This window comes from Callithrix jacchus, chromosome 11 (genome assembly GCF_049354715.1).
Source record: "Callithrix jacchus isolate 240 chromosome 11, calJac240_pri, whole genome shotgun sequence".
Classification (NCBI taxonomy): Eukaryota; Metazoa; Chordata; class Mammalia; order Primates; family Cebidae; genus Callithrix; species Callithrix jacchus.
This window is the reverse complement of record NC_133512.1, coordinates 65,687,129-65,713,356: the sequence shown is the minus strand read 5'-3', so window position 1 is coordinate 65,713,356 and position 26,228 is coordinate 65,687,129. Positions and strand designations below refer to the sequence as shown.

At 33.2% G+C, this 26,228-nt stretch overlaps 1 protein-coding gene across 5 annotated transcripts in view; it reads right to left on the bottom strand.

Annotated features, from left to right (window-relative positions):
* Positions 1–26,228, bottom strand: part of SEMA3A (semaphorin 3A) — a 530,091-nt gene that overhangs the window by 180,612 nt on the left and 323,251 nt on the right. The gene's annotated exons all lie outside the window — the stretch shown is intronic.

The window sequence follows — 26,228 nt, the reverse complement described above, 5'->3', positions numbered from 1 at the left end:
TCCATACGTTTTCATATTTGCCTTTCCCCAGAGTAACCATAATCTCTACTGTATATATTTACTTTTAAAAAGAAGCATGTAAAGGGGGAAATTGATAGCAATCACTGTCAGTACAAAAAAAAAGTTTATTTTATAAACTAGTATTCTACTTATGCATGTGTTTTGTTCTTTGGAAAAAAAAAAACACTACATTTACACCAAACTCATAAATGATGATTAGGAACACTTACAACAAAATCATAAATGATGATTCACCCCTGCATAACAAAAGTGTATGGTGTCTGTTCTGTTTTGATTGTCTCTAGGATGAACACAAATTTACAAAGATGGTTACATTACCATGACTGAGTTAGATTCTCAAAAAGGCAATGAAATGAATACAGATTTCTAGTTGGCAAGAGTGCCCAGAACTAGACTTTTTATAGTCGGATGAAGAATTCCTGTATATTTGACCTTAAAATCCAGACAATATCCACCCTGTTCTTTATATTTCTGACTTCTGTTATATTTCTCTGTCTCTCTTTTTCCCTTCTAAGTTTTGTAACATGAAAGGTAACAGGACCGCACCAGTTGCTGGACTCAAATGAATTGCCTGTATTCATTGATGGCTTTAGGCTTATGTCCTTTTTTCCATGACTTGAACTTTGTCCTTTTCACAGAATAGTCAAAGATCCCATTGAAAGTAGTCAAAGGCTGGGTCTATATGATGCCAAAACATTTTGGCTAAATGATGACAACATCTAGATATTTGTAAATATTGGAAAGTTCAGTAAGGTCCAACAATTTTAGATCCTAGATTTTATTTTTAATTGCATCAACCAAAAAGGAACTAAAAGTTCACAACTTTAGTTGTGAGGCTGAACTAAAAGTTCACAACTTTTTCTTGTACTATAAGAACAAAAAAACTAAAAAAACTATAAGAACAAAAAAGGACTATTTGCTATCATTGTTATTTTATAAAAAAAAAAACAAAGTGGGGGGAGCCATTTTATTTTATGAACCAAATGATCAAAATGAACAAAAACATTAACAATGAATAATCTTCAGACATAAACAAATTTACATAATTAAAACATTCAATTTGTTTTCTTTGTTTCACCAATGACTAGTTTTTAACAACTTACTACATGAAAGATTAGTACCTTTCCACAGGCTGATGTTTGGCAAGTACTGCTCTAAGGTAACTGTGTGGAGGTTGAATTCTATTCCTACACTATTTCTGGTCAGTGCACCTTGTTACTGCATAAATAGAGCCAGTACCAATGGGCATCTATATGCTTTTATTCATTTGGGGATGCTGGGTATATTTTCTCATCCTACAATGTTTGCTAAGTATTGTTTGAAGAAACTTATTAAAAATTATCTTCTAACTTCTATAGCAGTAAACACTTAAAATATGCATCAAGCTTACATATCCTGATCTGAAACTGACTTTTACTTTGACTAGTCTCTCTAGCCTGTGCCAGATGCCATAGCAGTCTATGAAACACAGCTGTACCACCTTTTCCTAGGACATGTTTCTAAGGTATTCTTCCAACTTGTCTCTTTGTATATGTTGATGTTCTGTGCTCTAATATCTCTATCCATTGAATTTATGCCAGGATTCTCCTCTGCCAGCTGCTTATTTTTATTTAATATGAATAATTGTTTTTACTTATATAGACTTTATTTTTTTAACCTGTATTTTAAGTTCAAGCTACATGTGCAGGATGTGCAGGATTGTAACATAGGTAAACATATGTGATGGGGGTTGGTCGTACAGATTATTTTATCACTCAGGTATTAAACCTGGTACTCATTAGTTATATTTCCTGCCTTTCACCTTCCTTCCACTCTTCACCCTCCAATAAGTCCCAATGTGTGATGTTCACCTCTATGAGTGCATCTGTTCTCATCATTTAGCTCCCATTTTAAGTAAGAATATGAGGTATTTGGTTTTCTTTTTCTGAATTAGTTTTCTAAGGATAATGGCCTCCATCTCCATCCATGTCCCTGCAAAGGACACAGTCTCTTTTTCTATGGCTGCACAGTATTCCATGGTGTATATGTACTGAATCAAAGTACAAGATGCATGTATTTGAGCTTTGGACAACTAGTAAAGGTTCATTCTCAGCCCAACCAGCTCCCATAGTTCTAGACCTCACACAAGACACAAGTGTCCTAGACCATGTTATCAAGAAAAGACAGTATATTTTTCCTCAAATATGCTTATAAAGCTTCAAGAGCAGAACTATCTATTATATAAATTTATTTTTCATTTTGTGTACTGTAAAAAATATGTAATGTTCATAATCTAATTTTATGATTCAGATTTTTATCACTTAACAGTCATTCCTTACTAAGTCAACAAAAACATATTTAGTCCATATTATGTATAACAAACACATAGACCTTGGCTAAAAGCTATGTGGAGTAAAAAGAGTAATAAAAACCTTCATGGAAAAGTAGACAAATACCATCAGAGAAGCAAAACCAAAATCAATAACAGCAACAACAAAAAGACGCTAATCATAGTTAGGGAAGTTAAAAGGAGTTCATTCCCACTTTTTCTCATGAAGAAATAGACTCAGATAGGCTTTCAGAAATATCTCAGGTCACAGAGCTAGTATGATGTAGAGTTAAGATAACTGTTTCCATCTGACATCAAAGGTCTGGGTCTCTCTGCTTTTCCCCATTATCAGTTCTAAGGTATATTTTGAAAAATACAAAGAACTGATTTTTGAAAAGTTACCTCTCACTCTCATATAATTTGCTTTAGCTAACAGCTCTTGAATATTTATATTATTTTATTTGCTTTATTACTTTCTACACAGTAATAACTTGGTGGGTAATCTTATCTACAACTGTGGCTTTCATCACTAGCAGTATTTTGACATGTCTCAAATATACATCTTCCAAGAGATATTTTCCTCCAGAGTCCAAACAAAGGCTTACTAGAAACCTCTATTTAGATATTGTACAAACATCTCAGAGTCTGCATGACTTAAACAGAATTCACTCCTTTTTCTTCTTTCCATTACTGACATCATCACCTTTCTGTATGTTTTAAATTTGTTATAAGTATCAATCAACACAGACCCATGCAAGCCAGACCCTCTTCATCATTCACCGATCTAAGCCATCACTTCAGTTTGGCGTAACACAATAATTTGTCCTGTATTTTCTTTTGCTTACATATTCACGGCCACTGTCCTAATTTAACTCCCCATAATATCTTCCCTGGGTTATAGAAATTATTTTCTTACAGAACTTCCTTTCCAGGTTTACGCCAAAAAAAAAAAAAAAAAAAAACCCACATGTTATATACTGCCTCCAGAGTAAACTTTCTATAAAACAAATGCACTTTCTACCGGTGAAAGATGACAGAGTAAAACCATCTGTACTCTGTCTCCTTCCTTTGACTCTCATGAAAAGAAAAAAAGATGAAAAGGAAAGTATAAGAGGAAATATACATAGTAAATGAAGAAATAACATCAATGTGATATCAAGTTATTAAGAGAATATTTCAAATATAATAAAATTTGAAACATTTTTATATAAATGCTGAGATCTGGTATCTCTCCATATATTCCAAGTAGTATAGAATTAATAAGCAAAGGGTTAACAAATCATAGAAATTACATCCACAAATGTTTTTATTACAGAAACATGCTCTAGAAGACTACAGGCCTATAAGATTATTGGGACATGTTCATAAACAGTGAAGGTACAGTGGCTCAAGCCTGTAATCCCAGCACTTTTAGAGACCAAGGTAGGAGGATCACTTGAGACCAGGAGTTCCAGACCAGCCTGTGCAACATAGCGAGATCCCATCTCTATTTAAAACAAAGCAAGCAAACAAAAATGTCCATGCATGCTTGAGGCTAAAGAAGGAGGATGGCTTGAGCCCAGGAATTCAAGTTTGCTATGAGCTGTGATTACAGTGTGAGATCCTGTCTCAAAGGAAAAAAAAAGGAGAGAATAGGTAAAGTATAAAGGCACAGCCATCATTATTATTATCATCATTTCAACTAACATGTGCAAGCCAAGCCAGATACCGTCCTAATCTCTCTCTCTCTCTTAAACACACACACACACACACAAACACACAATTTATTGTGTATGCATTATCCTTCTTCTAAAGGATATCACTGTAGGTAAAGTAGTGTGAGGGCAGAAGTGAAAGGTACGAATACCAGACTATCCCACAGGGTGTTTCTGATGGGGCTTCATGAGAAACACACCAATCACACCAATCAAGATATGAAGAAAAAAAATGAAGTGAGGTATGTTCTCAGAAGAAAATATATCAAAGATCACAGAGTGTGTTTAAAGTCAAAACAACAAAAATCATAGGCTGTAAATTCCTCCAGCTCACTTTCTCATTGTCAGAAGGAGGAAACACATTTACTAACATGTAAATGAAGAGCATAGGAAAAAAAGAGGAGTTGGCACAAGAAACAGAGGATTAATTCTGGTTGCAAAAGTTCCAAACTAAGTAATGATAAAATCTAATATTTTAAAAGTGATAAATTGATTAATATAATAATAGAAATGAAAACTAGATAAGAAAATAAAACATAAAAATAGAGTTAAATATACAGATTGAAAAGTCTCTTACAGAAGGAATAATTAATGGAACTTACTAAATAAAGAATACATTTGGAATTTATGTGGAAAATGGAGTCATTTACAAGAGAAGAAATCAGGTGGGGCTCATACTGTTCAAAACATTATTTGCCCAAAACCAGAGAAGAAATCTGCACGAATAACCAAGTGAAAACATCTGTGACCCAGCAATTTGTCTTTCAAATGAGAGGGGCATCACAAGTCATTCTCAAACAAGTGAAGTTTAAGAAAGTAGAGCAGACGTTTAAGAAACTATAACAATAACAACTTCTTCATAATGAAATTCATTCAAATAAGGCATGAATCAAAATCAAAAGAGAACAGATTGAACATGACTTGCCTCCTTAAAACTTGGCTAGAGACTTTCATTATCTATGTGATTTGGACTCTATATTTTGCACACTCATTTGTTCCTCATTCACCAATACAATATGTATAAATGTATATGCATGTGTGTTTACCTCTATATACAGCAATATACAGATATGTATTTTATTTACATACACACACAGAAATATTTACAATTAGCCAATGACATGCCATCAATAGTCTCGCAGTTAGAATGCTCTTTATCTCCCCAGTGCTTTCCATCTTCCACACTCACCTGCTTAGGTAAATTAATTCACCTTTCAAGACCCAAGTCAACCCTCTCTTGTGAATTATTTGACCTTCTAAGGGACAGTGTATCATGCTTTCCTTTATGAAGCATAGTTCCTTGTACATATGTACATGTTAATCACTGCTTTATCTCCTTAGCTACCTTTCTAGAGTTAAAATATGCTGCCTTTACTTATTTTTGCATATCTAGCCCTAAAACCTACTCCTGGTATATACCTAGTACTGACACACAGAAGCAAGTGACTCAATATATGTGATTGGCCACTCATTATATTTTTAATGCAACAAAAATTTAGAAAGTGGAAATATAATGAAAATAAGAAAAAGTAAATGTAGCAATATAAATTATATGTCAGGATATGCACTAGCTTTGCTAATTAAGCTCTAAATTATGTTCAAATGACTATTAAAATTATACCATTCAAGCCTTAAATTATTTATAAACTGGCTATCAAATAACAATAAAATGGCTATTTTTTTAAAGTCTATGCGCTAAGCACTGTTATGGCTGTTTTACATAAAATAATCACATGAATACATTTCTTGAGAGTTCTATTTTACCAGCATCATTAAAAATAAAATCTACTGAAACAGCAAAGTAACTTGTCCTCTGTTTAATTTCTCTCAATTTTAGTATACACTTCCATTCACCAACATATAAATTAATGAGAAGATATTTTGAAAATTTAACGGTTTTTTTAAAACAAAGCACAGACCTACACCCACCACCTTTACCTTAGCACCATCTTGCTAACAGCAGTTGCAGTCCCTAATCTTGTTTTGCTACCTCATTTTATGCCTGTTTCTTTAAGTTTCCACAACTTTCTCGTTTCTAAACCTGGCTTGCTGCCTCCTACTTCTAGTTTATTTTCTCCTTTTTTGTGCTTCGAGCTACAGTTAGAAGATATCTCTCCTATCAAAGACTTGAGAATTAACAGACATCTATCCTCCGATGGATGCCTCACTATGCCTTGATTATAACACACAGTCATAAATAAATTGAATGCCACTTTTCTGCATGAGTATTAGAGTACACACATTAGTTCTCTTAGATGTAAAGGTTAGCACAATGCCATATGGGTCAAATTATACATGGAGGAAATGGTTAACTAGATAATCAATCATTAAATTAGAGATCCAGAAGGATCTTTGGACTGTTTGAAGTCTGACTACTTGCATTTAGAAAAGAGCATAAATGACTTCACCACTAACAGTTGCAGAGGTCAGATTTAAATATAGGACTCCTGGCTCTACATTCAATGCTCTTTCTAAATAATTTTCTGGAAAAATTGTGACTTTAATTTTTCTCCACATTTTTGCTTTCTGGTCTCTGATATTGATAGATTTTTTTTTCCCAAGAATTAAGTTAAATAAATAAATATAAGTTGAAAACAATTTATAAAATAACTAATGAGCAATATTAATTTTATTTCTTGAGGGAACAACTAGAGATTAAATGGAATGATTGCATAAAACAAGTAAATGTCATAATGTGGACAAAAATGGATAATTCAAATGTGCATTGCCATTGGTCACTCACTTTTGTATGAGATGATTAGACAGTAAAAACTTAGAATAAAGGTGTAGATTCTTCTTTTAAAATTCACATTGGTTGTATTTGATGTTTTGAGTGATGGGCCAGTAATGAGAAATCAAAACTTTGTTTTTGATTCTTATATTTTAATTATTTATGAGACTCCTCTATAGGCAGGTCTCTATTGTCAGTCATTCCAATGACAAGTGTTCATTAAATACCTATGAGTGGTAAGCACTGCATTAGCATTCAAAAAATAAAAAAGAGGAAGGCTTCTCTGCTTCATACAGCTGAAATACTAATTTTCCAGGCAGTCTTACTCAATTATTTACTGTAACACAGCAAATGTTTCAGAGTGTTCTTCAAATAACCATATTTCACATGGCTATAAGAAAGCATGCCTTTTTTTAAAAAAGAAAGCACATGTTTTCTGACATTTACAAATTATATATACTACATTTTCCAGTAACAAAACAGTGGAAAATATTCACATATGGAGAAATAAATAGTGATAAACTACTTGTCACCCATTACCTGTCCATATGTCTACTATAAGACATTTTTTAAACTACATAAGAACGATTTATTTAAATTGTTCTAATGCAGAGCAAAATGAGTGTTTCTGAAGAAAGAAACTTAGTATTTTATCCAGGATATTTTTATCATTTCCATCCCAAGATAAATTTGGGGAAGGGAAAAGAGTCTTCCTTATTCACTGACAAAAACTGATCAGTACAAGTGCAAATATACCAGAAAGCATGTTCCTATCAGTGTTCATTGATGTCCTTTTTTTATCTGAGGCAAGCATGTATTTCATTCCCAGAGTGAGAAGGAAGAGAGCTGAGGAACTCACATAGATATACTCAAGAATCAATCAAGAAACCAGATCAGAGGGACAGGCTTGTGTAGGAATTGTGTAGGCTTGTGTAGGTGGTAGGAATTATCTAAACCCTAGATTTGTCTGACAACAGGTGCTTAGTGTATACTTATTGAATGAATGAATAAATGGATTACTGAATAGTTAGATAAAGTAGATATGTTTATGAATGTGCAACAGTGCCTATGGGTTAGATAATTTATAGTGTACTCTTACTAGCGTTAATCTTTTCATTCCCTACAAAGTGCCTGGTGCTATAAGCAAATGTAATTTATATTCGTCATTTAAAAAAGTAGTTGTTCACTCAGAAGTTGTTTTTCTCTTTCTTACTCTCTTTTTTCCCTTTTTTTTTTTTTTGAGACAGAGTCTCACTCTTGTGCTCAAGTCGGAGTGCAGTGGCATGATCTCAGCTCACTGCAACCCCTGCCTCCTGGGTTCAAGGCATTCTCCTGACCCAGCCCCCTGAGTAGCTGGCATTACAGGTGTGAGCCACCATGACTGGCTAATTTTTGTATTTTTTTTTTTTTTTTTAGTAGAAACAGGGTTTTGCCATGTTGGCCAGACTGATCTCGAACTCCTGACCTCAGCCTTACACAGTACTGGGATTACAGGCATGAAGCACCACACCTGGCCCCTTGTTTCTTTTCTTTGTTTTAAAGAGGGTTGTAGAGAACACTCATATGACATTCTTAGCTAGTCCTGTGTCTTTATCTAGAATAAATACATTTTGATAATAAAGGCTTCTGGCTTCCTTATAAAATGATTTTGTTTGATCTGAGTTCCCTGCAGAGGGATGGAAGGAGACAAGAGAGTAATATGTTGAAAATCAATGAATTCAAGGAATCTCTAATGAAAACCATGCGGCATGGTCCAGATACATTGTAATCTTAGTGACAATAATGTCCTATTTATTACGGCACATTATAAATTTGTCTTCCCTAATAGTGTGCTTTAATTTTGGAATGGACACATTTTGGAGTTTATTAAGCAATTGAAGTCAGATGCCCTCATGAAATTGGTACATAACAATTCATTGAAATTTGATAACTTTTCTAAGCTGACCCTTGAACAATATGGGTTTGAACTATGGGCCGCCACTTACATTTGTATTTTCTTCCACCTCTGCCACCCCTGACACAGCAAGATGAATCCCTCCTCTTCCTCATCCTCCTCCAGCTACTCAACAAGAAGATGGTAAGGATGGAAGACCTTTATGATGATCCACTTCCACTTGAAGAGTAAATATTATTTCTTCCTAATGATTTTCTTAATAATGTTTTCTTTTCTTTAGCTTACTTCATTAGAAGAATATAGCATATAGTACATATAATATACAAAATATGTGTAATTGACTATGTTCTTGGTAAGGTTTCTGATAAACAGAAGGCTGTTAGTAGTTAAGTTTTGGGGGAGTCAAAAGTTAAGATGTGGATTTTTTTACTGCACAAAGGGTCAATTATTTATTTATTTATATATATAAATAAAAGAAGGAAAAATTGGATTATCATATAGATAATTTGGACAAGAATTTGGACAAGTCTTTCTATAACCAGCTCTCCTTAAGTAATTATTTAGCAAAAACTATCTAACAGTATCAATTCTAGAATTTATTTTTATGACACAGAAAAAATATATAACAAGGAGTTTCTCTTAATTGAGAAATGAGAAAAGATTAAATTCTTCAATTTTGTTTTCAAATACTATCTTGCTATTAATGTAATTGTCTAAAATTGGGTCATATTTAGAAATGTTCTAGGATTGAAGTTTTATATTATGTGAGCCAGATTTGGTTCAAGAACCCTAAGGACAACCCATGATTCCCTAGAATGAAGCTAAAAATCCAGCTAGTTTGTTGAAATTCCCTGTTCTCCCAGGACCCATTAAATCAAGCACACCTGTGGGTTGGAAAGGACAATAGACTAAAGATTTTCTAGACGAATGCAGGACACACAACATTAATCCTCACACTGACAAAGGTCAAATTCAGAACCAGATTTACCTCTTGAAGACTGGGCAAAAACATAACTTAAGCAAATTTCTCATTAAACTTCCTTCTCTACTTCATCAAAAAAATCTGATTGTGTACGATTTACAAAAGCAAAACAAAATCAAAACACTACTAACAATGTTAAAATTGCAAGTCACAAACATTCTTTAGAGTGAAAATATGATCTCCATTTAACCCCTGCTGGCCACAACATTCACTGAAAATGAGACACTAGCATTAGTTCGAAGGCAGAGAATAACAAAAGTAAAATTTGGCTTTCCACATGAAAGAAGAGGAAGTAAGTATTAGTGTTATTAAATTCCAATAAACCCTCATGGCAATTCAATGTGAGCAACCAGAAGAGCCATGCAGCATTATCTAAAATTGCCAATTTCTTTATTCTTTCATTTTCCTGATATTTATTTGGCATGTAAAGAATTTTAAAAAGAGTATCTTTGCCAATCACATCTTTATAATGATCTTGTCATTAATCAATTTTGAATTGAATAGCTGAAAATGATTGTTATACATGCAAAATTGAATCACTGTTTATTTGAAGATAAGTGGTAGGAATTTTTAACTTGACCCTCAAATTAACAAATTGTTATGAAGACAATTACCTATGTAAGTCTGCCTCACAAACTTGCTTTAGAAGCTGAGATTATGTTTTTGCTGTGTCTCTAAGTGGCAACATATTTTCATAAATTGTCTAAGATTTCAAAAATTTATTTTTATATTTTGTATAAGAATTATGTAAATTATGTAACAATTTAATAAATTGTTATAAAGACAATTACCTATGTAAGTCTGCCTCACAAACTTGCTTTAGAAGCTGAGATTATGTTTTTGCTGTGTCTCTAAGTGGCAACATATTTTCATAAATTGTCTAAGATTTCAAAAATTTATTTTTATATTTTGTATAAGAATTATGTAAATTATGTAACAATTTAATAAATTGTTATGAAGACAATTACCTATGTAAGTCTGCCTCACAAACTTGCTTTAGAAGCTGAGATTATGTTTTTGCTGTGTCTCTAAGTGGCAACATATTTTCATAAAATGTCTAAGATTTCAAAAATTTATTTTTATATTTTGTATAAGAATTATATTTGTATAAGAATTATGTAATTATATTAGCTTAAATACTATTGCAGTTAAAAGTAAAAAAGTTGTTAAAACTAGCAGAATTATAAAGTTGAGAAAAAAATTATAACTTTTCCCAATTCTAAGTACTCAAGGTGGAGATATGACATCCACTTAAAAATAATTCTACTTAAAAATCAAGAAATTAGTTTAAAAGTTCATAACCGAGTTTGTTTGATAATCTTAATGACTTTCACCTCATTTAGTAAATCAGAATCTAAAAAATGATAAGCTCCTTTTGATAAGCTCTGGAGTTTATCAGCCTTGCTCTGCCACTTCATTAGCTGTCAAGAACCAGTAAGTGATATTGCTATGAAAGTCTTGATTTAGGTAGTTGAAAACGCTCTTGTTGCAAAAGTACCAATTATCAACAGACTTGAAGTCAAAAGAGAGTCTATCAGGAGAGGCTTGTCATCCACAGACATACAGTTGGTTATCATCTTTGTAGACATCAAAGAAAGAGAGCATTTGAACTATCAGTAGTTCACTTACAACATTCAGAGGAAAGGACACACATTGATTTAATAGACACTGCAGCGGTTATTACTGACCTTAAAAATCTTATCTTATAATCATGTGATGGCAACTAAATGAGAATAAGAGGTGAATTTGCTTTCCCAAAGGAAATACCATAAAATATGAAAAGAAGCATGTTTTAATCTCTATGTTTAAGAAGTTTCTTAAATTTAGCCTTACACTCTCTTTTATGGTGAATCTTTCCTTAAGTACATTTTCGTTATTTAAACAACTGTACCATGAATTTCCCCTTTAATATAAATATACCATTTGAGGTCCAAAATGTTACTTTAATAAAATTTTACTTTTAATTATAGTTTTATTTGGCTTTTATCTCCTATTATAATTCTCTACAATTAAGCATAATATTAAACAAGAAAAGCATGTTGATATATAATCTTGAATATTTCAAATAAAAGTTAAAATATTTTCTATTTACATAACATTATTGATTTATTAAGAAAAATTCACCCATTTATTTGCTTGAAGAAAGCAAACACATCTTTATGAATGAATCCTTTATGGAGATGGTCCGTAAGACAGTAGTTTCTTTCGATGTTCAATTGAATAAAGGATTCCATGAGCAAATTAATTCAGGAGAACACCACATATTTCATTATATTAATTTCAAATTAATATATTAAAGATTTTGGGATGTCTCGCTGTCAAGACATTTTCTTATAGAAACCTTATTAAACTAAATGTTTCTCAATCTTGTATAATATAGAAACATTTTTTCATATAGCATAATTTACTTTTCAAGGAATATTTAGATTCTGTAATATTAATAACCTTGATTAATAACAAACCTGGATTAATACAAATATAATAAAATTTATGAGTAAAGCTGGGATGCCAAAATATTTTGGAGAAAATAGTTTGGTAAAAATTGTTTAAAAATCATAGATATTTCTTATGCTAATTATTTTGAAAAGTCATTACAGGTAAGTTCCTTTCTTTAAGGTAAATGGAACATAGAAACAGGTGATGACATTAGTGCAACAAATATTTTAGATCTAATTCAGCTAAATTTATTTACATTGTCTAAATAAGAAATCTGGATGGTATCCTAGAATATCAATCATATGCCTAGAATTGAAAAACAGAACATGTCATTTTATATTTGTTGCAATTTTAAGAGACACTGGTTTTAGAAAATATATTTATATAAACATATTTTTGATCAAGCCTTTCTGTTATTGGTTTATTTTGAGGAAAAATTATATTTTCATGCTAAAGTGGCATGTCTGAAGTTCTTGAGTCCAAATGCGGACCTCTCTTTGAGAGTTGTGGAATCCTTAAAATTACAGCAGCAAATTTAATCCCATTTGTGTGCAAGATATTGCATTTTACAAAAGCAGCTGTTTTTCATGGACTAAGTCCAGGTTCTCTCCTCAGGATATGAACCAGTGACCTCACACTTCCAACTCAAGACCTATCTATCAACATTTTTTCCCGTGAAGATTTTCATGATGCAGGATTCTTCCCATGATTGAATCAGCATGTCCAGGAATATATAAAATAGTCTCTTTTAATTAGGCTTAAATGTGTGCATCTCACATTGAATTTTCACACTTTTAAAATTTACTCCAACATTTTGGGAGAGCTGTGGTCTATTTTAGCTTCCATCAAACTCTAGACCTTACTAGTCCACAGCTTCCACATTTTGAGAAGTTGATGTGCTTTGGACAGGTATGCTTCCTTCCTCCCAAACAACTTGGCAGAATCATTTGACCTCAAATAGGCCATCTTTTCCACTTTAGGAATTTCTCTTCACTGGATTATAAATTGTGTCAACTTTTACCAAACATTGCCTTAAGTGGTTACCAAATGCAGTCTTCTTGGCTTGCATTACTTGTTTCTGCTTTGCACTCATTATCTTAATTTAATCATGTAGGAGAGGATAAGAAAGATTAAAGTCAAAATGTTTTCTTACTCTAACTTTTCCAGTGAAACAGAATTTAAAGTATGTATTCCATTTGCTGGTAAGAGCTGCTAAGATTTTAAGTTATATTAATAATTTTTTCCTTGTATTTACATCAATGTAATATAATTTTCATATTCAAGCATATCTAGTTTAGCTGAGGGGTAAAGGAAGATTCAGAAAGCTCAGTTTTGACTCAGAATATTTTATTTAACCCTGTGAGAGATTTACAACGTAACCAATGGCAAGATACTGTGTCTTTCTCTGACTCTGTTAGACTACATATAAAATACTTGCCTCTAAATATTCTTTAAGCAAACTTTAAAAAGTATGATGTAATGTCTGAATATCTTGAAAGCCTATTTTTCCTAGTTAAAATGATTCCCATTTTTAAAAGCTCCTATACAGCTCTTTCTAATTAGGATTTTCTAAATTAAAACAAGACAAATTTTGTTTTTGCCTTTTGTTCATACCATCCTTGTGAATCAAAGGTTACTGGTGTTTACATGATGCATCAGAAAAAAGAAGTTATTGTGTTTACACTTTCTTACTTCTTAGGGTGCATATCTGACCAAAGTATAGCATTTTTTACTTATGGCTATGACAAAAACTTAGTTATTTAGACTCAGTCAAATTTGAAGTTTCCATTGGTGAACCTTATATGACAAAAGTAGTATTTCAAATATTACCTCTGAAAGGTAATCATGAACATCTGAAAGTGTGACACTTTATAAATGTTGTTGTTAGCACTATGATAGCATTCTGAACTTGCTCGCATTTCTAATATAATCCATTAGAAAAATGATATTGATTACTGTTGCATAATTGACTAGGTCACAGAAATGATAGTTTTACCACTTCACTTAGTATTCATTGATTGGATTGTGTGTGTAGAAATTATTTGTAAAATATACATTCCAATTCTACTACATATGTGGCATGTTTCTGTGGGAAAGTTTGTATGCATGTGAGTCTGTATACAGTGAAGATATACATGTCAAAAAGACATGAAATGTATGTGAGAAGATTATGGTTTTCTACCAGCTGTGTGTTTTAGCCATAAGATTTTTTCTCCATATATTTATTTGATTGGAAGTCATAGTCCTCTAGCCTGACCCATAAAATGTTAATCCTTTCAAGAACATTTCAATTTCTTTTGTTAAAGGAATTCTGTATAACATTATCAATCCCAGAGCTGGTTTTACAATACAGTATTATCAAATTCTTACTTGTAACTAACCTTTTCACCTACAATATCATGGCCATGCTTGAAACCATTTCACTTACAATATCATGGCCATGCTTGAAATGTCTATTATTCATGCCGGCACTGATTTAAAATACATGTATAGAATTTGTTTTGTCTTTAAATTCCTGAAAAATTGTCAATCAACAATGTAATTTTCAAGTTTGGTACATTTTGATCAAGTGATAAAATGCTTTATGTAATTGTCACATTACCTGGAATATATGCATGAGTAAAAATATACTCTTTCGAATGGGCAGTAGAAGAAATGCTAATAATTAACATGCCTTTGAGTATTACAATCTGTCAATTTTCCTTCACACTGGTACTTCTGCTTTTCCAAACTTCTCATAACAATACTTTACAATGTGTATGTTTACACACAACAATGAAGGTATAACTACTAGCTTTGAACAACTTTTCCATGCTGTAAAATGACTACATCCTTTGAAATGCCATGATTCACTGTTGAGAGATGAATAACATCCGTAGGAATCTCAAAAGCCTTGAGTTCACAGTCTGTTGAGTACTAATTGAGAATTCACACACATGGTTTTGTTATTGTTGATGACCACAACACTGTTTAAAATCTATTAATGTTAAGGGGATGCTGGAGAGCAGATCTGTTGGGAAAAAATTAAAAGGTGAGTGTTGTGTTCTTATCTACCTTGTGTGTATATGAAAATAGCACTGGAGCATATGGCTAGTTCAAGCAATTTTGATATTCTGGCTAAGGTATCTTTAAGATTTTGACTATGAGGAGAATTGATAGAAAACCAGCAATTCTAATTACCCAGATATGGAAAGTCATTGTAACTTCATCTTTAAAATACATCTCAATCTTACACACATCTTCCACTTGCCACCACTACTGCCCTAGTTCAAGACACTCTTCTGTATTCCTTGGACTAAGGCAGAATTCTAAATAGGTTTCGTGATTTGACTCCAGTATTCAATGTATTCCATACAGAACTATCGGGTGTATACCCTTAAAATATAGGTCATATCATAGATCTCCTCTGTTCAAACTTCCTACTATGTTTCTCTTTACATGTGAGAAATCCCAACATTTAAATGTTCCTCAAGTCCTTGCCATGATAGAGCCAGTATCTAATTAACTCCTCCCTTCTTCCTTACACTTAGAGATAAGATTCTTTTCTGTCCTAGGTCTTTAGCTGAGGCTCTATCTTTGGTCTGGAATCTTCTAATCTTCTTTACCTTCTCTTCACTTTGTTATGTTGAACCTTATTCTTTTTTTTTCTTTTTTTTTTTTTTTGAGACTGAGTTTCGCTCTTGTTACCCAGGCTGGAGTGCAATGGCGCGATCTCGGCTCACCACAACCTCCGCCTCCTGGGTTCAGGCAATTCTCCTGCCTCAGCCTCCTGAGCAGCTGGGATTACAGGCATGCGCCACCATGCCCAGCTAATTTTTTTTGTATTTTTAGTAGAGATGGGGTTTCACCATGTCGACCAGGATGGTCTCGATCTCTCGACCTCGTGATCCACCCGCCTCGGCCTCCCAAAGTGCTGGGATTAGAGGCGTGAGCCACCGCACCCGGCCCTGAACCTTATTCTTAATTTAATAGTTACTTCTTTAGAGATCCCTTACTTAATGTGACAACCAAAAATAAATCTCCCTGTTAGATTTTCTTATGAGGTCTTATTTGCTTCATAGCATTTATCATAGGATGAAACTCTATATACGTACTTTTGCCATAATTTTGTGCACTGTCCCTCTTTTCAACTAGATCATAAATGTCATTTGGGTAGTGCCATGTATGTTTGTGCTTCCTTGCACACCCTGTACCTAACACAATGCCTAGCACACTGTCAGTGTTCAGAAGACATTGATTAAATGAACTTTGGATTAAAAATATTGAGACAAATTTTATTGCTAATTATTCTTACATTGATACTTGCACATTTTTGAAACCAGTGTGAACAGAGTTACAGTATGGAAAGCATCAATTTTCACACCATAAGGAATAAAAACAGGCATAAAGATTATAAATTTATCCTCAAAATATGATTGATTTTAAGCCTTATGAGATAATTGTGAGGTCTTAAAATCTGAGGTATAGAAAACTTAGAGTGAATATATATTCTTAAGAATTGTAATGATTCTACATTTATTCTCACTGCACCAATATCATTACTTGAATGTTTAACTACAGACCATTTCATGAGATTAAACAAACTGTGTATATATGGTTAGTTAGTTCTAACCTATGCCAAGTGTTCTATCATACCCTTTATATATACATCAACCTTAAAATAACTCCATAGGGGGCTGGGCGTGGTGGCTCATGCCTGTAATCCCAGCACTTTGGGAGATTGAGGCAGGTGGATCAGCTAAGGTAGGAATTTTGAAACCAGCCAAAATGGTGGAACTTTATCTCTACAAAAAATTAGTCAGGCATGGTGGCACACATCTGTAATCCCAGCTACTTGGGAGGCTGAGGCAGGAGAACTGCTTGAACCTAGGAGGCAGAGGTTGCAGTGAGCCAAGAGCCTGCCATTGCACTCCAGCCTGGGTGACAGAGCAAGACTCCATCTCAAAAAAAAAAAAATAATAAATAATAAAATAAAATAAAATAACTTTGTAAGGTAGGTAGTATTATTCCTACTCTATTGATTGGAAGACAGTTGTTTAGTGATGTAAAGCAATATGGCTGAGACTTCAGAGCTAGTGAGTTTAATATATCCCCAGGCACCTTATCACAACTGCTCTTTCTGTGAGCCCCAACAGACGTGATCACCACAATTAGGACAAAAGGTTGTTGTTGTATGGGTAGAAGAGGATAATATTTTATATTTAAGAATTTTAAAATTTAATCTAGAAAGTAAAATGTAAAAACACAATCCTTAGACTACAAGCACTATCTAAAGCACAAATCATCCCAAGCACCCTCATGGGACATCAGGAGTCCTGGCTCTTCCACATTAGAAAAATTGGTGTTAGAAGGTTTTCATGCTACCAAACAATAAAAGTAGTTGGCAAGCTCATGAAATAGGTGGCTAGAAGTGATGTGTGACATGATTTCATTGTACTGTGTGTCATTCCCTGCTTTTGGACATTGTAAAAATGCCTTGATTTATGGGGAGAACTGCTAGATCTTGATGGTCTACTTTTGGAACTGGTACAGAGCTGACATAGGACAGGCGTTCATTCAAATATTAAAATATTTGTATGCCATCTTTACTAAAGATCAAAAGCAAATAGATATTTAAAATGTGAGAGGCTGACCATAAGAAGAGATAATATGAGTATATTCTATTTTTTAATGTTCTAGAAAAACTAATATTTAAGTTCATTTAATACTATTAATGTTTCATATTTCTAGCACTTTGATATGAACTTATTATTGAAACAACACTGACAATATATCAGAAAACTGCTTGGCTCTGCAGTAATTTTAACCCTGATCCTAATTCCCAGTCCTGAGAATGTAGCCTGCTTAAGTATAAAATATTGAACATATGGTCTTATTGGATTTACTAAAAATAAAATGTTTATTTTTTGAGTTTAATGTTACTGTGAAAGAATATTTAGCTTCATATAGTGCCTGTTGAATAGGATAAGTATATGTTTAACAACTTATTTTTATATTAGTGTGCAAAAGTTCTTATACGTTGGGAATTTCTTCCAAAATGCCATTTATTAGGTGTATTTTTTTCTCTAATTAAAAAGAGTTGCTACAGACACAATGGGATGCTATTACTCTCTGTGAGTGGCTAGCAGAGTTGATCCTGGGTGTACACTATAGCAGGATTTTACAAACATAAATGTGGAAAGGGTGAGGAAGGATGGGGAGAGGGGAGAAAAGAAGCAGCATAGCCAGCTAGAGTCAAACCGGGGATCCAGGCTTGGCTAAATTTCAGGAATTATACCTGGGGACCTCTCACTTGCTTTAGGTCCTGGGAAGGGAGAGACAAGAGAGAGAAACTTCATAACAACTCTGAGGAATAAAAACTGAAGGATGATTCTAAGTACAGCAATGATATTAATTTGTCTTTTGGCTCATATCCTCTTGAATATTTTTATATTTTAGAAAAAATAGATACAATTGGTTAAAAAAAACTTTTCAAAACACAGGTAGCAGCTTAACTCACTTTATTGCAGAATGTCCAACAGGTTGGGAAGGAATCATTATTGTTAATTTACCTATAAACAACCAGAGAGCTTGGGCACCTCAGACTCTTAGACGCAACACCTAGAGAGAAGCTCTAGAAAACTTAGCAAAGCTGTAGCTATGTCCACCCAGTACTACTTGGCCCAAGGAGAGTAGAAAGGCACAATTAAGCAATAGTCTTATCTGGCCAATAGTTCATGCTATCTGCCTTAGATTTGTTATTGAACTTTTATGAAGTAACTCTGGAAACTCCTATAAGTACCTAGGGAGAGAACTGCTACATGGAGGCTAGGATCTTGCATTAAGAGTTGTATATCAAAGTCAAGAAAATACAAGTGATTAATCACTGTAATTTCTGGTAAGTTAAGAAACTCAAATTCTGGACTCTGCAAGATCAATACCACTAAACTTTATTTTATAGGTAACCAAATGAAGTCTATTAGTGGTAAAATAATTTGTCAAAATACACACAATAAATTGCTAGAGCTAAAATTTGTTTTAAAATTGTTGATTCTAAAAATCCAAGCTCTTTCCATATTCACATGCTTTGTATAATATCATTATGGTTCCAATAAATTATACTTAAAGGTATAAATGTATAATTTTAAGTGATATATTTATGTGTGTGCATGTGTGTACCGAGATAAGTATAGTTGTTAACATACACTTTTATTAAGCAGCACAGTGGGTAGAAATAGATGGTAAGAGCTAATATATACTAAGAGGCCAAATAAAAGAAATAAACTGTCCTTATATGATATGAATGAGTATTTGTAGATCCGCTTATAATTTTCAGAAAGAGCAAAGTTAAAATGCTGAACTCTGATTACTCAAAATTTAGCTTAAATAATGTGCACATTCTGATACCAATGATGCATGGGAATACCTTGAACAAAACGCTTTAATAAAATATAAAACTGGAAGTAAACAGTATCCTTCAATATATTATTTTATATGTAATTTTACATGTTAAACAATTAAGAAAATAAATGGTATAAATCTTTTTCCTATATCCCTAAATTTTATTAATTCAGGTTGACCAATATTTGGGAGAAATCTTACATGTAAAATGGCGATTGAATCATTTTTTCCATTGGCCAATATTTAGGCTTTTCATATAAATCACATTCATATAAAAAAGTGACAGCTGATTTCACATAGTACTGTTTTTGCCAGAGATGTTTAATCATAAAACCAAAGGTGAATAATTATTTTCAAAATACTTGAATAAATCATGGGAACCATTTCCTGTAACTCTACCAATTTATCACTAAATGCATGGCCACGACTTATCCTAAATTGTTACTAAAATAGAAAGATATTTCCAATACTAATTTTGGAATAAATTTGATATTTTTAATATCCAAACATTTTTACATAATTACAAAAAACTAGAGTTGTATTTAAATAGTACTCAGTGGCTGAGTAAACATTTTTTACCATGCTTTTTCATCATTCTCTAAAATGGATAATCTTGTATATTTGTTGATGACAATATTGTGATAACAGCAACAACTAATTTGACTTATGGAATGTTTATACAGGCCACACAGACCCATATCAACACATTTAATCCTGGCAATAACCCTATGAGGTAGATATGATTATTATTTCCGGTTTACAGTGATAAAATGTATGGGATATATAATTTGTATATAGTAAATCATTTGAGAACATAACATGGACAGCTTGGCTTAAGAATGCTCTTGTCTATTGTACCACACTGCCTATATGCCTGAAACAATGAATCAGGAAATAGTTCTTAACACTTAACACATTCCTTATTACCAATGTATTAGTCCCAGGTGACAAAGAAGCTGCCTTTTAATATAGTCACATAAGGAGCTCACCAAGGAAAATTACTAACATATGTAATTTAGAATATGCTCTAGTGACACCTTAGAAAAATTTCAAAGTCTTGTAAACCCCGCACTTTGGGAAGTCAAAGTGGGTGGATGCCTTGAGCTCAGGTGTTCAAGACAATTCTGGGCAGCATGGTGAAACCCCATCACTACAAAAATTAGCCAGGCATAGTGGCATGTGCCTGTGGTCTCAGCTACTTTGGAGGATGAAGTGGGAGAATGGCGTGAGCCTGGGAGTTGGAATTGAGTAAGCCTGAGTTACGAAGTGAGTCCCTGTCTCAAAATAAATAAATAAGAGAAATATCTCTGCTGTGACAAGAACTCATCAACATCTCATCAAGAAATGCTGCTGTCCTCCCATCCTCTCTTAAAAGCTAGAGTAATATTTTGAAAGAAATTTGGGCAACAATATATATTTTTAGAAATAAATTAAAAATCAATAAATTATGTAAGTATATGGTGTATTTAGGTAACACCTGATACCAGTGAAGTGAAAAGCAAAGATTTATTGAATAATTAGTATGTTGGAAGAGAAATCTTTACTGTTCAAGTGAAAAAATAAATACAATACATGGTGGGCACATGAGTTCACTTGTAGCATGGCTTGTTATATACATCAGTACGTTATGTTTTTGAGACAGAGTCTCACTCTTTCACCAGGCTGGACTGCAGTGGCATGATCTTGACTCACTGTGACCTCCACCTCCCAGGTTTAAGCAATTTTCCTGCCTCAGCCTCCCAAGCAGCTGGGCTTACAGGTGTGTGCCACCATACCTGGCTAATTTTTATACTTGTAGTAGAGACGGGGTTTCACCATGTCGATGAGTCTGGTCTGGAACTCCTGACCTCAAGTGATCCGCCCACCTCTGCCTCACAAAGTAGGCATCTGGGATTACAGGTGTAAGCCACCTCGCCAGGCCTACCAGTACCTTCTTAATAAGATCCTTGTGAAATTACAGTTCAGCTTATATTTACAGTAAACATGTGTTTCTAATATGTGAAAATATAAACTATGGAGGGTGTAAAGTGGTAAGATAAGAAAGATGAGATAGAGCCCAGTGAGGTTGTTCACGCCTATAATCCTAGCACTTTGGGAGGTCAAGGTAGGAGTATCACTTGCCCACAGGAGTTTAAAACCATATTGCACGACATATGGAGGCACTTTCTCTAAAAAAGTAAAACAAATATTAACTGGGTATAGTGGCGAACCCATATAGTCTCAGTTTCTGGGGAGGCTGAGGTGGGAGGATCATTTGGACCCAGGAACTCCAGGCTACAATGAGAGCAGTGATTGCACCACTGCACTCCACCCTGGGTGACAGAGTGGAACCCTGTTTAAAAAAGAATAAAATGATGAGGTGGGTAGTACCAATGTTGAGTTAATAGTGACAATGTATTCTGTACAAGTCTCTTTGTGCTTATTATGCTTATTATTGTATTCTAACTGCCTAGAAGAATGCCTATCATATAATGAGTGTTGAATAAACACTTGCTGAATGAATGGATGAATACTGCAAAAACAGTTCAGATTTGCTTGATCACACAAGTAAATTACAGACAAGAATTATGTAATAGTAAAAAGACAGGCATTTCCCCAAAATATAATGCATCTTATAGGACATGGCAAAAATATACACTTATCCAGAAGATGAAGAGGAATCACTGAAGAGGAGAAAATAAATAGGAAAAGGGATCAGGGTTCTAGGATTGAGCTCTAGAAAGGTCGCATGTGGTTCTGAAGCTGCCCATGGGACCTCTGGTTGGTATGTCCAGGTGGCAGTTGCATAAGGCTTGAAGTCATACAAATTCTTAATATACATCACACCCATAGCCTTCCTCTGAAAAATAGAAACCATAGTTCCTGGCCATGTTTTATATCATGCAACCACAATATAATGGATTAGCTATATCTGGCTGAATCAAAATCTATATTCTATATACCTTTGACATGACCTGGTATCATAACTCTTTTCAGTAGTAGAAACATTTTGTTATTGAATCCTACCTGAAAAGATTAAATTGAATCTCTTAGGGAGTTAGAATACCAGAGACACAGAGAGTTGAGTATAGCAAACATCCAGACACAGAGAAATGATAAAAACTCATGCCAATAAAAATCACAAAAAGCAGAAACTGTGAGATGGGGGAGAGTACAGAAGAATGTGTAAGTGGTACTAATAGAATAAGACAGGCCGGGTGCGGTGGCTCACTCCTGTAATCCCAGCACTTTGGGACGCCGAGGCGGGTGGATCACGAGGTCAAGAGATCGAGACCATCCTGGTCAACATGGTGAAACCCCGTCTCTATTAAAAATACAAAAAATTAGCTGGGCATGGTGGCGCGTGCCTGTAATTCCAGCTACTCAGGAGGCTGAGGCAGGAGAATTGCCTGAACCCAGGAGGCGGAGGTTGCAGTGAGCCGAGATCGCGCCATTGCACTCCAGCCTGGGTAACAAGAGTGAAACTCTGTCTCAAAAAAAAAAATAGAATAAGACAGAGAGAAATGATAATCATCTGGTGCAGGTTTTTCTATGTTAGACAGACACACAGTTTGAGAATTCCCAATGTCTTCATTTTTCTAGTGCAGCTTAACATCACTTCTAGAATAAGATTAGTTAGTATAATATCCCTTTGAAATACAAATGCAAGAAACAAGAGCCATAAATATTGAGATTATTTGATGTAATAGCTTAATTTTGGAAAGGATTATCATGATCATGTGCATCTTTTGAAGCTAAAAAATAAGTGGAAATATAGAAATGGATCATAGATAAAAACCAATAATTAAGTTATTAGAAGAAATTAGTGTTCAGAGTTTCTCTGTTTTGTTTAATGATATTTACTATTTTTAATCCCATAGATTATAAAACCACATCTCACTCAGTAAATGAAGTATTACCTATGAAGAAATAAGGCACCATGTTTTAAGTTCAAGGATAATTTTTACGCAAGTGAAATAATATTCTGGAATTCCATGTTCCAGGATGATACTCAATTACAAAACACTGCTTCGAAAAAAGAACAATGAAAAATAAACAAAGTGGTAGCAAGACAAAATAATGTGCCTCTTGGATTGTTATTTCCTATATTCTCATGATTTCTGTAAACATCAAACTAAATTAATGGATATAGTCTCTGTTTTAACCTGTTTAATTTATGATGTATTTACAAACTCTTTCGTTCTGTTTGCAGCCCACGTGCTGAGATAACAATTTATTTTCTATTGTTTTTACTTCTAACACTTTAATATTTTGGATTTGCCAAAAGATAAATATAAATAGTTCTCTTTACATTCAAAACAGCTAGGTTCCTTTTGAGACGGAGTTTCGCTTTTGTTACCCAGGCTGGAGTGCAATGGCGCTATCTCCGCTCACCGCAACCTCCGCCTCCTGGGTTCAGGCAATTCTCCTGCCTCAGCCTCCTGAGTAGCTGGGATTACAGGCACGCACCACCATGCCCAGCTAATTTTTTATATCTTTAGTAGAGACGGGGTTTCACCATTTTGACCAGGATGGTCTCGATCTCTTGACCTCGTGATCCACTCGCCTCGGCCTCCCAAAGTGCTGGGATTACAGGCTTGAGCCACGGTGCCCGGCCAAAACAGCTAGGTTTCTGTTATGTTGGTTGTTTCATTAAATAAAAATAACAGTAATGTTACAAATATACACAGAATTATTAAAAGGAATAGAATTTCTACAAATGTAACTGGTGGCAGAAATCAGTGTATGTTCCAAATTTAAATATCACGTTTTATTCAATCTAGAAATAAATGATGTCTATCTAGTTATGAAAATTATAGACTTTAATCAATTTATGCCATTTTACAAGCAAATTAGATGATTACTAGAAAGGCATATGATTTCAGAGTCTGATAAGAACCAATTGACACCTCACATAATACCTACCAGTTCAGAACATATGAGGTTTTTAAATTTGCACTAATCTTATAATGTAAACATTTGTGATTAGCTTCATTATCTAAATTTATCAGATAATAGTTTAAATTTCTTTTCTACTTGTCTCTAATATACGACTTCGTGTTTTTGAAGTTTCAAGTTTGTATTGGACAATATAATACTAGAACAACGAAAATACATTAATGTCATCTGACAAGCTTAAAAAATTAGAGGCTGATCCTGAGTTTAGGTCAGGAGTCAGTATTTTATTTTATAATAATCTCAACAGGTGATTTTAATGCATACTAAGTGTTTCAAATTCTATATTATCCCCAAATATATTAATTCTTATGATAAAAACAGCATGTCTATTGTAAGTTATAAATAATATTTCTATTTCATAAAAACAATTCCCAGAAAAGAGAAAGTTTCTTCATTATTTATGGAATATGATCAAATGTTTTAAAAACCTAAAATGAATAGACCATAAACCTATCTCTGCAACAAGTCATCAAGACTGAAAGCCTAAGTTACAATTTTATAATTAATAAAATTAATACATTGGCTTATAGGATGTCTAATGTAATGTTACATGCTATTGTAAAATTTGAGCATTGCAAATAATCATTTATTTATATAAATGCTCTTTATTATAAGTTTTCTTTACTAGAGCAACATATAAGTAGTGTTTTTAAATTATTGCAGTAAGTTCACTGTATTTCCATAGAAATTATTATATAATACTATATATAATAATAACTATAATAACTATATAATTTCTATTGTTCAGATATTGAAACTTAGATTCATAATATTAAGATGGAAGAATTTTTCCAGAAGCGGCTTCTTGGCTTTTAATAACAAAATAGCATATCTTTGCTGTCAGATCACCATAGATAGTTTACAATTAATCACAGAAAGAATGATACTTTCTTTGGAAGTAAGATTAAATAATGCAATTGCGAATTGCAACGAGATTAACTTATTAATGCACATAATAGAGTCAATTTAAAAAAGAAGACACTATTTCTTACAAAGACTGAAACTGATAACAATGCTTTGTATAAACCTTCAAGGTTTTTTAGTAGAGAAGATATTACTTTCCTTATTAAATAATATACTTAAAAATATTAATACTCAAAGCTCTTATAGTCTATATTTATTTTTAAAATGCCCTTATTAACTGAGAATTCCAGCAAGACACATAAAAATTTTTTTAAAAAAATGAAAAGAAAGGAAATGACAAATAATAAGTATCACCAAGCACATTGCAATTTCAGTTTTCAGTGTGCAAAGATGAATGACACTTCATGTGAAAATAACTTGGTTAGCACGGTCCTGATGTAAGTTATGGAGTATGGACACAGCCTAGCACTCTCAGTTACAATTACTCACTATCTTGTAATGATAAAAAAAAATTTTAACATGCATTGCTTTATATTTTTCCCATCTTTCTGTTTATAAACTTTACATTTCATTTAGAAAGTAAAAGTTACTTTTGCAATACACAAAATAAAAATGTATATAATATGCAGCTACTGCAATTTCTCAAGGTGTTTAATTCCACATGGCAGTGACTTTGTAAATGGGATTTGAATCTTTTTCAGTAGTCCTTTTTATGCTAATAAGTCTGCACTTTAGCAAATACTGTTAACTATTTGGTTTATTTAGAAAATGCTATTGAAAAATTTCCCTATTGTTTGCTATCTTTGTATTTGTAACAATCATATGAGATAAATTTTATATGTGTGCATAAAACTTTATATAGAGTTTTCAAATTGAATAGAACAACTGAAAATTATTTTAGGGTATTTTGAATAAAGTAATTAGCTTGTTTTTGGATAGATAATTATATATTAAAATCTCTGAGAATGTTTTCAGATTTT